This window comes from Cetorhinus maximus, chromosome 11 (genome assembly GCF_964194155.1).
Source record: "Cetorhinus maximus chromosome 11, sCetMax3.hap1.1, whole genome shotgun sequence".
Classification (NCBI taxonomy): Eukaryota; Metazoa; Chordata; class Chondrichthyes; order Lamniformes; family Cetorhinidae; genus Cetorhinus; species Cetorhinus maximus.
The window spans coordinates 94,470,395-94,485,963 of NC_135889.1; positions in this window are offsets into that span (position 1 = coordinate 94,470,395).

The following is a 15,569-nucleotide window of genomic DNA, read 5'->3' on the forward strand; positions in this document are numbered from 1 at the left end:
GATGCTGGGGACGTCCTGAGGAGGCTGAGATGGATCATCCACTTGGCACTTCTGGCTGAAGATTGTTGCGAAGTGTCAGCCTTATCTTTTGCACTGATGTGTTGGGCTCCTCCATCATTGAGGATGGGGATATTTGTGGAGCCACTTCCTCCAGTGAATTGTTTAATTGTCCACCACCATTCGTGACTGGATGTGGCAGGACTGCAGAGCTTAGATCTAATCCGTTGGTTGTGGGATCGCTTAGCTCTGTCTATCACTTGCTGCTTATGCTGTTTGGCATGCAAGCAGTCCTGTGTTATAGCTTCACCAGGTTGCCACCTCATTTTTAGGTATGCCTGGTGCTGCTCCCGGCATGCCCTCCTGCTCTCTTCATTGAACCAGGGTTGATCCCCTGGCTTGATGGTAATGGTAGAGTGGGGGATATGCCGGGCAATGAGGTTACAGATTGTGTTCGAGTACAATTCTGCTGCTGCTGACGGCCCACAGTACTTCATGGATGCCCAGTCTTGAGTTGCTAGATCTGTTCGAAATCTATCCCATTTAGCATGGTGGTAGTGCCACACAACACGATGGAGGGTATCCTCAATGTGAAAGCGGAACTTCATCTCCACAATGACTGTGCTGTGGTCACTCCTACCGATACTGTCATGGACAGATGCATCCGAGGCAGGCTGGTGAGGATGAGGTCAAGTATATTTTTCCCTCTTGTTGGTTTCCTCACCACCTGCCACAGACCCAGTCTAGCAGCTATGTCCTTTAGGACTCGGCCAGCTCGGTCAGTAGTGGTGCTACTAGCCACTCTTGGTGATGGACATTGAAGTCCCCCACCCAGAAAACATTCTGCGCCCTTGCCAACCTCAGTACTTCCTCCAAGTGATGTTCCCTCAGCTGATGCATCAGTGCTCCTGGGCAGTATGTGGTAATCAGCAGGAGGTTTCTTTGCCCATGTTTGACCTGACATCATGGGGTCCAGAGCTGATGTTGAAGACTCCCCGGGCAACTCCCTCCTGACTGTATACCACTGTGCTGCCACCTTTGCTGTCCCACCGGCAGGACAGACCCAGGGATGGTGATGGTGGTGTCTGGGACATTATCTGGAAGGTATGACTCCGTGTGGATGACTATGTTAGGCTGTTGCTTGACTAGTTTGTGAGACAGCTCTCCCACTTTTGGCACTACCCCCCAGATGTTAGTGAGGAGGACTTTACAGGGTCGACAGGGCTGCGATTGCCATTGTTGTCATTGTTTCCGGTTGATGCCGGGTGGTCCGTCCGGTTTCATCCCTTTTTTGCGTCTTTGTAGCAGTTTGTTACAACTGAGTGGCTTGCTTTCTGTGCTGTGGGTCTGGAGTCACATGTAGGCCAGACCAGGTAAGTACAGCAGATTCCTTCCCTAAAGGACATTAGTGAACCAGATGGGGTTTTACAACAATCGACAATGGCTTCATGATCATCTTTAGACTTTTAATTCCAAGTTTTTATTGAATGCGAGATTCGAACCCGGGTCCCCCAACCCTAACCCTAGGTCTCTGGATTATTAGTCCAGTGACAGTACCACTACACCATCACTTCACCCTTAATGTGCCTGCTGTTCTTCCCCTGCTGCAGTTTCTTTGTCTCTGGCCACATGGCAGCCATATCTTAACTTCCTTCCTGTTGGTACTCCTCAAGGGTCACCAGGTCACGTATGCCAGCATTTCTTATTATCCAAGAAAATTACAATTGATCCCTTTGCAATTAATGCAATGTCTTAAAGTTCCTTTCAAACATTCTTAAAAACAATTACAGATTCCACAGACATTTTATAGAAATTACATTTTTCCCTTGCAGTACTGCTTCTGGGTCAAAGGTTGTCACACTGAGTATGAGGTGTATAATAAGTGCAATGACTTTTGGGAAACCACCAAGTTACAATTAAAGGAAGATAACAATTCTGGGTAATGCAAGCATCCCACTTCCACCATAAGGGGAGTCAAATACAGTGCAACCATTTAAATTAACGTGCAAACAGTATAGTCCCATACACATGGAACAAATCAGCCTTTGTAGAAGTATATTTGTAACAAAAGCAATGTCTTGTAAAATTTAATAAGTAGAATATTTGCATGGTTCTCCCAAAATTCCACCCAAGTTATGGAGGGAGATTGAGACTCTCCAGGCTAATGCCTCCCAGAAAATGGAAAGGAAGGCTTTTTATGGGTCAGAAGTCAGTGTTCCAAATAATTTCTAAAAATGAAAGAAAAATTGTAGCAACTTTAGCCACTCATTGTCTTTTCTCCTTATTTAAAAAAGGATTTAGTTTTAGGGGACAAACCAGTTGAAATTACAAGAACCAAAAGGTGTGCATCAATTTTAATACATCAACTACCATCCTACATACTTACACTTTCACAGAATAAAAATGAAATACTTACTAGCATAAATGGCAGTGATTGGTTCAATGTGATGATTTTCATCAACACTAATAGAGCACTATGTTTTTAGCTTCACATGTGGAGATTTTCCAGTCCCTGACCCTTTGACCCACACAGTGGGTCTACTGACAAACTGTCAATCCCCCTGACTGATGTGACACTTTGTCTGATGTTTGTATTTGATTACCATTGTCTGTTGAAGTCTCTGGATTCCATGTGTTTCATTCATAGAATACCACAGAGACATGAGCTTTGATTGATTTCATACATTTAGGCTGATGCTGTCAAGGAGACATATTTTTCCCAACCCATATCTCATTTTTATCTCTTGAAGAGGTTACCATGCTGGAAAACAAAATTGGGCCTCTTTTGCTGGAAAAGGCAAAATCTCTACTTTCCTGAGTATTGAATATCTTTTTTTCTGTTTTCAGAAACAGAAGTTATTTGCATTACTAGCCTGTGATGTTACTTGCAATGTGGCTGTGGATATGTTGTTTTGTAACATGTGTTATCAGCAAAGTGTGACAGGGAAAGTGCTATAGAATGTAAGTGGCACTTGCAGGAAGTGTGCACTACACGCATTTGGAACATGTTTTAACCTAATTGGAAGTGCACCAGCACCAACCTTCTGTAACTCAGTATGCTCAAAGTGACTGCAGGTGTAACGTACATAGAATATATCGCACATCTTGTATCGACCAATGGATACGCAAATACATCTTTGAAAGCAAAGGGGAACACTAGTATTACCATTGAAAATGAAGGACTACCTACTACTATATATACAGAGCAACAAACTATGCCATTGAATCTCTGAATGTGGAGTTAGTTTCATGCTTCCCCAGCCTGCTGTTTTCTTGATCTTAATAGTGCCTCTATGGAGAAACACTGAAGACCACCAGATTCCTCACTAAAGGGAGGAAAAGTTAGTTCTTGGCCCGTTTTACACCTCCTCTTGGTCAATTCAGAATGGCATGAGGACAGGTGGTAATGGGGGAAATAGCAGACCACGAAAGGGGATAAATACCAAAAAAAAGTTAGCAAAAAATTATTTCCCACTACAATTAATTTTAAAACATTGTACTAAAGCAGATGGACTTGTTCCAAATCATCAGATATTTCGCTGCTTGGAGGGGCAGACCTCCAATCATGTGTTCAAACAGCTTTTGCAGTAGGCAGGAAACAAAGAAACTCCTCTTGCTACAATCTGGTCACCACTTAGCTGCTTCACTGGATTTCCTACTTGCTCCATAGTGACTGAGTTTCTGGCTAAAGCCTGTCAGAATACCTATGATTTAATTATCCTTATGTACCACCAGTTGTGAAGAATATCCTTTACTATAGCTGAATGGATTTACCTCTGCAAGGTTACTAGGGAGAAATCGAGATTCCTATGAGTGTTTTCTTACAATTCCATGTAGCCTTCAGGGAGCTAAGCAATTCCAACAGATGAGACTCCCTTAAGACGATACAATCTCAAGCTTACCTCCTATTATTAAAAGAGAGTCAATCAGTGTTACTGAACAATAATAGTGCCCTTAACTATTCGAGGTTTGATCAAGATTCATTGGAATGAGGTAGGACTTTAGAAAATCATTTCCTAGTTGAGAAATGACAGTGAAAGAGACAACTTTAAGTTGTTTATCTTATAGGATTTATTTTTAAATATGTTTGCTGAATATGTTTTTATTTCTATTAATTCTCCCAACAAAATATATCAAAATATTAATTATGTGAAAGTGAAGAGTATGTGAATATCTATAATAACTTCAAGAAGACATTACAGCAAAGTGCTTCACAAATAAGGTTTTTGTTATGATCCCATCTGAGGTTACCTCTGGACAAGCCAGATCCCAGGATGGAACTTGGCTTGATAGATCCTAACTTTTATTTGGTTGTTTAGATACATGAAGAGTGGCTGCTGAACAGAGTCACTGGAGTCAGCTAATGAACTTTTAACAAAAGAATAAGACATTTATTAAAAAGAAAAGATGAACTAGATTACAATACTCCTTCACTCACAGCTATACCTTTACAGATAAATGCAGATTTAAAAGGATAACACAAGTTACAAATCTATCTTATACTCTAATGTTCACAGTAAGTACAGTCCATGTAAACTAATTGGCAACCTGTGATCAGACGCACCACACTTTGAAACCAAGTGACAGATGCCAACTCAATTAGATGCTATGGATCTCTCATCAACTCCCCCCAGAAACTTGTCACACCATGAGCCAACCGCTCTCACTGCACTCCGTCTTTCACACGAGGGTTTCCAATCTCTACTTTCCAAGAACTCGCCTTGGAATCTTCTCCCAAACCGATGCTTTCTCTCAGATGCCTTCCACAAGGGTTCATTTCTAGGGTTTTGAACTCTCCTTCTGATGTTCCTCTCCCTTGGGTCACCACATTCATTTAAGCTTTCCTCCACGCACTCTCTCTCACCGACTCAGCAATCAACAGTGCACCACTGTTTCACACGCCCGTAGCAAAGAATTACAGACCCTCAGTTGCCTCCCTGAACCTTCTGACTTCTCAAAGCCTTTATCACTTTAAGCTTGACGTTTGGAGCCTTTCCCTGCTCCTCACTCTTAACTGCATTTAACAGGACCTTTTCCAGGTTCCTGTCCTTCCTTTGACTAGAAGGTCGTCTTGAGGCTTTCTCCTGTTCCGCTTCCTTGAATTTTGGAGATTTTCTTCTTTAGCTTGGGACTTGCTATCTGTCCCTTTTACTCCAGTCTCTCTCTACTTTCACAGCTACTTTCAACCAACTTTAGCTTGGGACTGGCTACTTGCCCCTTCTAGGTTGCTTCTGCTTGGCAGCTGTCTTCAAAACAAATGAACTCAATCAGCTTCCAAATCAAATTGCTGTTTCTAGTTTCTTCTGCATATGTGTCTGTGGGAGGGACCTGCCTCTCTGGATGACTGTTGCAAGGCACCAGCCCAGTTTTTCTACTCTTGTGTTTGCTTAACCTCTCTTACAGTCGAAAACACTCATTAGAAATGCAGGCACCTTTTAAAGTGAAATTAAAACTCAACCTGACCCCTTCCCAACACATAGACATAGAAACACAAATAAAATTTAAACATTAAAGCTAAAACTCACTCCTCACACTCACAAATATCAATATAACTTACTTACTATCTCTAATTCCTAGCATTATTTAAAAAGAAAGAGACCTATTGCATTTGTCTCATGTTTGTCAGCCTCTTCTGTTAAAGGTAACCTTATCTGTGAGTTGTATTTGAATTATATTCAAGGTTCAGAAAGAAGTAATTGATTATATGCCAGTGAGCGTAACATCTTGATGACATGAGGAGTGCCACAAGGATCAGTCCTCAGGCCTCAATTATTTACTATCTATGTTAACGACTTGGAGGAGGGGGTAGAGTATAATGTATCCAAATGTGCTGATGATACAAAAATAGGTGGGAAGGTATGTTGTGATGAGGACATAAGAAATCTGCAAGGGGACACAGACAGGCTGAGTGAGTGGGCAAAAACTTGGCAGATGGAATTTAATGTAGGAAAGTGCGAGGTCATACACTTTGGTAGGAAAAATCAAAAGGCAGACTATTATTTAAATGGAGAGAGATTCCAAAAAAAGTGCAGCACAGCGGGATCTGGGTGTTCTTGTGCATGAAACACAAAAGGCTAGCATGCAGGTGCAGCTAGTAATTAAGAAGGTAAATGGAATTTTGGCCCGTATTGCTAGGGGATTGGAGTTTAAAAATAGGGAAGTCTTGTTACAACTGTACAGGGTGTTGCTGAGGCTGTACCTGGAGTACAGTGTACAGTTTTGGTCCCTGTATTTAAGAAAGGATATACTGGCATTGGAGGCAGTTCAAAAGAGATTCACTAGGCTGATTCCTGGGATGAAGGGGTTGACTTATCAAGAATGGCTAAACAGTTTAGGTGTTTATTCATTAGAGTTTAGAAGAATGAGGGGTGATCTTATTGAAACGTACAAGATTCTGAGTGGGCTTGACAGGGTAGATGTTGAGAAGATGTTTCCAGTAGTGGGGGAACCTCGAACTTGGGGACATAGTTACAGAATAAGGGGGCACTCATTTAAAATTGAGATGCGAAGGAATTTCTTCTCTCAGAAGGTAGTGAATATCTGGAATTCTCTACCTCAGAGAGTTGTGGAGGCTAGATCACTGCAAGTATTTAAAGAGGAGGTAGATAGATTTTTAAAATATTGGGGAGTTGAGGGCTATGAGGAGTGGGCACGAAAGAGGAGTTGAGGCCTGGGGCAGATCAGCCATGATCTTATTGAATGGTGGGGCAGGCTTGAGGGACTGAATGGCCTACTCCTGCTCCTATTTCTTGTGTCCTTATGTTCTTATATATACGACAGCTCTTGATAAATAGAAATAAATGTACAAAAAGGAAACTAAGCATACTCACTGACTTGTTTTATGAAGCACGCTTTTGAAACTTGTTAGTGAACCTATTTTTGCGATAATGAAGAGGTTGTCTGTTTTCATACCTGATAAGAACTCTGGGGCCAATGTGCTTTTCTAGTGAGCCCAAAGTAAACTGATGTCGTCATGGGAACAGCCAGCATGTCATGGAGCCAACAAATCTATGTATACATTACATACATATATTTAACAATGCAAGTATTGTTTCTATAAATAAAACCCTTCAGTGATTCAATGAATTTGGCAGAGTCCACGATAATTTGGAATGAACATCATCTGTTGGAAAGAACAGGCTCAACAAGCTAAGTGCCTGAGTGTCATTCCGCATGTTCTATGTTTTGAAGTTTTTAGTTAATATACGATATTCAAATATCGAGTTCCTAGCAGAAATAGCACCTTTCATCAGAAATAGTACCTTTCATCTACATAGCAAGAACAAGTTTCAAAGCGGGAAACTGTCTACTTCCTGAGAAAAACTATTGATTGCTGCTGAGAGGATGTTAGCACCATTTAACAGCCGATTATGATACCACTCTGTTTGAACCTGTAATGTTCAGTTCAATCCTTTGAATTCAAATGCATTATGAACAGGAAGTGGACCAGCAACTGAAGACCTCCTACTGTTGCTGGCAGGCAGTAAATTAATTCGCTTGGAATTGCATGGGAATCCAGGATCCTCTGTTTGAAATTCACTTTATAGTTAGAAATATGCCTTTTGAAATGCTCTAATTAAAAAGAAACCTACTTCGGATGACATTTATAATTTCTCTATTTTAACAAGCAGTGGCAAGCAACATAGCATTGTTGTCTAGGGTGAAAGACTGCTCACAATTACTATGAAGCACATCTGGCACTTTGTCAGCTGTGGCTCAGTAGTACCACTCTCTTGTCTGAATCAGGAGGTTGTCCCTCGTGCCCCACTCCAAAGACTTGAGCACATAATCTAGGCTGACACTTCAGGGTGTGCTGTACAGTTGGAGGATTTTTTTTCAGATCAGAATTAAAATCGAGGCACTGACTGCTCTTCCAGCTAGGCATAAACACTCTATGGTGCAATTTGAAGGTCAACAAACGCAACAACAAATTTGGAAATCTGTTTCAGGCCATGTGGCAGCATCCTTTGCTTGCATGCAGGCAGTGAAATCTTTGTTTCACCATGCCTATTGTATGTTTATATTTAGTATTGCATGTGCCTCATTATATTCCATTCTGCTGCATTTCATAAGATAATTGTGAATGAGAAAGGTCATTTGATTCATTTATCCAGTGAAACTCTAATTCTCCATCCTTGTTACATCCAATTGTTTTATAAATGATTCCAGAGTCTTTGCCTCCACTACTTTATCTGAAAGGTTGCTCCACACACTGATCACTCTTTGTGATTGCAATTTCCTAATATCAGTCCTGAAGTTACCCTCTCTTCGTTTGAATCCATGTCCCCTTGTTCTACTCCTGTAGTTCAATTTAAACTAGGTTAACTTTTTCTGTACCCTCAACAATACTTAATGGGCTGAATTTTCCCCCCGTTGGGGAGGAAGTGAATGGCGCGCTTCCGATCGGCGCCTCCGATTGGGGGCATGGCGCCATTTTACGTGGGTGGGCCAATTACGGCCTGCCCAGCATGATGTCCGCAGGGAAGCACCATGCGTTCCCTGTGTGGGCGGGGGGGGAAATCCCAAAATCGAAAGTGCGCTCTTTCGCGTATGCGCACGAAAGAGCGCACTCATCTCCCTGAGGCTAAGTGCTGCCTCAGGGAGATCGGCTGTAAATGTCAAAAAGATAAAAATAGAAAAATAAAATTTCTCTTACATGTCCCCTCATGTGACAATGTCACATGCCTTGGGACATGTCCATAATTTTCGCAAAAACTTTATTAAAATTTTTAAAAAGCTACATGAAACGTCATCCCGCCCGTGGATGAGGTTTCATGCATTTTCCAATTCACGCCGGGGCTCCCGGCCTGCCCGCTAACCTTAAGGTTGGACGGGTAGGTCCTTTAATTACTTAATAGCCTCTGTCAATGGCCTCAATTGGCCATTGACAGATCGGCGGGCGTGCAGCTAATTTCGCTGCGCCCTCGCCTTCCTGAAAATTTAAATGGGTGCGGTGACTTCGGGAGTTCCGCCCGACATCACTGCACTCCATTTTACATGTTGGCAAGCGGCCCGCTCACTGACACGTAAAATCCTGCCCTATGTCTCTATGAGGTCACCTCTTTTCTAAGCAGAAAAGTTTAAGTTTCTCTGCCATTCTTATAGCTCAGGCTCTTGACATTAGGGATCAGCCTTTTGGTTCTTCTATGCATTGCTCCCAGCATTTCAATATGTCTAATGTACCTTACTTCCAGAAGTGGACACAAAATTCAAAGTGCAGTGCGTCCAAGACAATCTATAGTTTTATCATGATGCCCTCTGAATGAAATTCTGTTGCTTTGGCTATGTAATTTAACATCCCATTAACTCTAGTGATTTCTGCTCTGCATTGCTTAAACATTGTTAGTGTTAACTTTACTAAAACCCCTAGGTTTCTTTCAGGTTGATCCTTAACTATGTCAACTCCGTTCATCAAGTATGTGTATCACCTATTTTTTTATTCCTGAGCGTAGTCCTTTACACTTGTCTGCATTAAATTTTATCCACCAATATTCTAACTACTCACATAGCTTGCCCAGTTGTCATGTAATTTCTGAACTGCCTTTTCCAATTCCACTGCTATTTCCACTATTATATCTGCACATTAACCACAGCACATTGAATTTCTGAAAGGAAGGTCATTTATGTAAATTAGAAATGCTAATGGTCCCAGCACCAATCCTTGAGACCATCCCACTCATTTCTTTCCTCTAAATCTGATATAACACCTCTATTGAGTATTCATTGTTTCCTACCCTTCAGCCAGCTTATTGTGCATCTGCAGGGTGTATGCAGAATCCCTACAGCTTTGAGCTAAATTAATAGTCTTGCATGTGGAACTATATTAAAATCCATTTGGAAGTCAAGGTATACCACACCATGGAACTTAGCAAGTTCTATATGCGTAGTTTCCTCAAAGGATTCTTGGATTCCACATTGGTGTCATCAGCTACAGCTCAAGAGGACACTCTTAATTACCCTTATGTTTCCTCTTGTGGGTGAGTCCAGAATTAGACAACCATCTGAGAGGGTTTGAAAGTTAGGGGTCGCCCTTTTAGGACAGAGATGAGGAGATTTTTTTTCCCTCGGAGGGTTGTGTGATCTTTGGAACTCTGCCTCAGAAGGCGGTGGAGGCGGGGTCATTGAATGTTTTTAAGGCAGAGGTAGATAGATTCTTGTTAGGCAAGGAAATCAAAAATTATCAGGGGTAGATGGGAATGTGGAATTCAAAACACAAACAGACCAGCCATGATCTTATTTAATGGCGGAGAAGTCTCAAGGAGTTGAATGGCCTATTTCTCCTCCTATTTTGTAAATTTGTATACACCCAAGTTCTAAGGAGGAACTACCTTGATGTGATAGTAGGGTTGTACAGTAGTGTAGAGTTAATGCATCTTAGTAGTTTCCAGGGTAACTGGCATTTATCTGCATGGTGTAGTTCTGATGGTCACGTACAACCTACTTGCTGATGGACTGGAATCCTTTCCCATTCATAATTGTCATTGTATTGATGTAATATTGATGTGAAAAATTGCCACGTGGGGTTCTGTTAATGAGATATCTAGCGCTTTTGTGAAGTCCAAATTTATCTTGTCATTTGCTAGTGTCCCTGAAAGTTTGTATTTTTATTCATGTGTTCCAGTTCAGTTGAAATCTTAGAAATGGTTTAATTACAGGAGGCTTTTTGGTACAATAACAGATAAAATTCAGACAGTTTAAGATCCACAGAAACAAAATTCACAACCATCATAAAAGTAATTTTTCTCGTAAAAGATGACATTTCTTCATAAAGATTCCAACAAAGGTTCACAACAGAAGCCAGTGCTAAGCTAATGCTGTAAAATTGAAAAACAAACAAATGTTAAAACGCCTCAGACCTTTTAAGATCTCTGTCAATCATAAAGTTTCCCTTAGGCCCAATCCAGATGGATGAAAGAGAATGCTTCACCCAATCTTTCATAAGCAGTCAGAAAATTAAAATGGTCTTTATTTCAGTGCATTATAATAGTTAAAATATTTTGATAAGGTAACTGTTGGTCGGTCTGAAAGGACTGTTGGAAAAATGGAACTTAGCGCTAATGTAGCTCAGATCTAGCTACATTGATATGAGTTAGATCTTCAGTTGCCTCAGTGGCTGTTCAGCTCTTGCATCACCAAGTTAGTGATCAGAAAATATATGCTGGTACATCTGACCAGGGACCCATTGAAAGCTAACAATGGGTGAAAAATATTCAAAAAAATGCTTCATTTCTCAATGCTGCCATTTCTTGCTCTGGTCCACACAAACAAAATTCATCACAGCAGTTTTGTAGTAAAGGACCAAAAACATATTGGGCAGCATTTTCCCACCCTCGGGGGGTGGGGGGTGTTGTGCGGGCGTGGGCGGGCGGGTTCCCGATCGGCGCCCCCGGTCAGAGGCACACCGCCCTTTTACGTGGGCGGGCCAATTAAGGCCCACCCTGCGCGACGTCTTGGAAGCGTTGAGGGCTCCCTGTGCGGGCATGGGGGGGAGGGATTCCCTGATCCGGCAAAGTGCCGTCTCAGGGAGATCGGTTGAAGTTATAAAAATTTTTTAAAGGTTAGAATAAATTTTCCTGACATGTCCCCTCATGTGACACTGTCACATGAGCTGGGACATGTCCATTAATTTTATTTAAAAATATTCCAAAAATTTTAAATCCCTCATGAAACCTCATCCCGCCCGTGGATGAGGTTTCATGCTTTTTCGGAAGGCTGCCTGGGCTCCTGGTCTGCCAGCCATCCTTAAAGTTGGTCGGGCAGGTCCATTAATCATTTCAATTACTTTTTTAATGGCTTTAATAGGCCATTGACAGGTCGGCGGGCGTGCAGCCAAGTCAGCTGCATGCCCGCCGAACTGACAATCTAAATGATCAGGATACCCGACGTCACCACGCATCATTTTACCGGTTGGCAAGCGGGCCCCGCCCCTGCTCGCCGAGCCGAAGATTCTGGCCATTGTTTCGATCAACACCAGATGAATAAATTTGCACTGAAGAACATTTCCTCTCTTTAGTCAAGCCATTTTCTAGTTTATCCAGAAGATTCCACAGTCTTCTGCATAAATTCATTTTCTTCCCATTGACAATTCAAAAATGGAACTTTTACTTCTGTTTCTTTCAAAATTTTATCCAAGTACTTGTTTACTCTCTTCTTTCCCAATTCTTCCCCAAGCTTGTTAATCTCATCATTTAGCTCAGCAACTACTCTTGGTGATTTCAGTTTTTTTATCGGAGTCATTTGTGGAACTCTTAAACAAGGTTAACAACTTCACATGGATAGTCAGATCATTTTGGAATCTTTCTTCCATGGTTATTGACTGCTCTTTAGACTCCTTCAATTCACCCATTAGATCGTTAATCTGTTTCTTAAAGCGTTTCCTATCTGCTTTTAAATTTTGGATCTGTTCTTCCATACCATACATCTCATTCTTTTGGTTCTCCAAATAAGAACATAAGAACTAGGAGCAGGAGTAGGCAATTCAGCCCCTTGAGCCTGCCCCGCCATTCAATACGATCATGACTGATCTCATTTTGGCCTCAACTCCAATTTCCCGCCCTCTCCCCATAACCTTTCAAATCATTTTTAATTAAAAATCTGTCTATCTCCTCAAATTTATTCAACGTCCTGGCATCCACTGCACTCTGAGGTGGTGAATTCCACAGATCCATGCCCCTTTGAGAAAAGTAATTCCTCCTCATCTCTGATTTAAATCTACCACCCCTTAGCCTAAAACTATGGCCTCTCATTCTAGAATTCCCCACAAGGGGAAACATCCGCTCCACATCTACTTTGTATATCCCCTTTAGCATCTTATATACCTCAATTAGTTCTCCTCTCATCCTTCTAAACTCGAGCAAGTATAGGCCTAAACTGCTCAATCTCTCCTCATAAGACAAGCCCCGCATCTCTTGAATCAACCTAGTGAACCTCCTCTGAACCGCCTCCAATGTAACTGCATCCTTCCTCAAGTAAGGGGACCAAAGCTGTGCACAGTACTACAGGCGCGGTCTCACCAGTGCCTTGTACTGTTGCAACAACACTTCCCTGTTTTTATACTCTATTCCTTCAGCAATAAATGCCAAAATTCCATTTGCCTTCCTTATTACCTGCTGTACCTGCATACTAGCTTTCAGCGATTCATGCATGAGGACACCCAGATCCCTCTACACTGAGGCATTCTGAAGTTTCTCTCCATTTAAATATTAAATCACCTTTTTATTCTTCTGACCAAAATGGATAACCTCACACTTATCCACGTTAAACATCATCTTCCAAATGTTGGCCCATTCACCTAACCTGTCCATATCCATTTGTAAATTTCTTATTTCTTCATTTTCCCACTTGTTTTGGTGTCATCTGCAAATTTAGCTATAGTGCCTTCTATCCCTGAACCCAAGCCATTAATATAGAATGTAAATAGTTGGGGCACAAGGACCAAAACCTGCGGCACCCTAATAGTTACAGCTTGCCATCCAGAAAAAGACCCATTTTACCAACTCTCTGCTTTCTGTTGGTTAGCCAATCCTCTATCCAAGCTAATATATTACCCCTAACTCCATGTGATCTTATCTTGTGTATTAATCTTTTGCGCGGCAGCTTATCAAAGGCCTTCTGGAAGTCCAGGTATACTACATCTACAGGATCCCCATTATCCACTTTGCTTGTCACATCTTCAAAGAACTCTAGCAAATTAGTCAAACACTATTTACTCTTCATAAAACCATGCTGACTCTGATGGATTGCATTTTGACTTTCCAAATGCCCCATTACTTAATAATGGATTCCAACAATTTCCCAACGACAGACATTAAACTAACTGGTCTATAGTTTCCTACTTTCTGCCTCCACCACCCCCCACCCATGCCACCCCCCCTGCCTTTTTGAATAGAGGATACAGGTGTTATATTAGCATTTTCCAATCCGCTGGAACCTTTCCAGAATCCAGGGAATTTTGGAATATTAAAGCCAATGCATCCACTATCTCCACTGCCACTTCCTTTAAGACCCTTGGATGTAGACCATCAGGTCCTGGGGACTTGTCACCCTTTAATCCCAATAGTTTGCTCAGTACTTTTTCTCTAGTGATGATGATTGTTCTAAGTTCCTCCTTCTCTATACCCTCCGCACTACCTGTTACTATTGGGGTGGTACTAGTGTCCTCCACCGTGAAAACTGAGGCAAAATATTGATTAAGCGTGTCTCCCATTTCTGAATTCCCCACTATTAACTCCCCAGTCCCATCCTCCAAGGGACCAACATTCACTTTAGCTACTCTCTTTCCTTTTATTTACTTGTAGAAGCTTTTGTTATCAGTTTTTACATTTTGCACTAGTTTTCTTTCATAATTTACCTTTGCTCTTTTTATTATTTTTTTAGTAACACTTTGCTGATCTTTAAAAGTTTTCCAATCTTCCAGCCTGCCACTGACCTTTGCAATTTGGTATGCCTTAATTTTTGCCTTTATGTTATCTTTAACTTCCTTGCTTAGCCATGGATGTTTTTTCCCCCTCTTACCGTCTTTCTTCCTCTTTGGAATATATTTTACTTGGGAGGAATTGAATATCTCCTTAAATACCTGCCACTGTTCATCAACTGTCCTACCTTGTAGTCTTCCTGCCTAGTCCACTAGAGCCAAATCTGCCCTCATACCTATGTAGTTACCTTTGTTTGACTCCAGAACACTAGCGTGGGACTCAAGTTTTTCGCTCTCAAACTGAACTTGAAATTCTAGCATGCTATGATCACTCTTCCCTAGAGGATCCTTTGCTATGAGAACGTTATTAATCCCATCTCATTGCACAAAACAAAATCCAGAATAGCCTGCTCCCTGGTTGGTTCCACAACATATTGCTCTAATAATCTCTAATACACTCTATGAACTCTCCCTCAAGGCTACCCTTGCCAATTTGATTAGTCCAACCTATATGCATATTAAAATCCCCCATGATTATTGCCATGCCTTTCTTACATGCTCCCAGCATTTTCTGGTTTATACTGTGCCCTACTGCTGAACTACTGTTTGGGGACCTATAGATTACTCCCACCAGGGACTTCTTTCCCTTACTATTTCTTATTTCTACCCAGACTGACTCTACGTCTTGCTCTCCAGTGCCTATATCATTCCTCACTATAGCACTGATCTCTTCCTTTACTAACAAAGCTACACCACCTCCTTTTCCTTTCTGACTATCCTTCCGAAACACTGAGTACCCTTGGATATTCAACTCCCAAACCTGTTCTCCTTGTAACCACGTCTCAGTAATTGCCACCAAATCATACCTATTTATCTCTATTTGCGCTGTTAACTCATTAGTTTTATTCCGAATGCTACCCGCATTCAGATACAAAGCCTTTAAGTTTGCCCTATTATCAATTTTCCCTACACTTATATGATTCTTTGGTGCAATATGGCGTTCACAAACTCTGTCCCTTCCTTTCACTTTTTGGTAACAATCAACCTTGTCACTAACCTGCACTCTTACCCTCTCCTTTAACTTTGATTTTTTATATTTCAAGGCAACTGAACCCTCTCCCCCACTATTTAGTTTAAAGCCCTATCAACAACCCTAGTT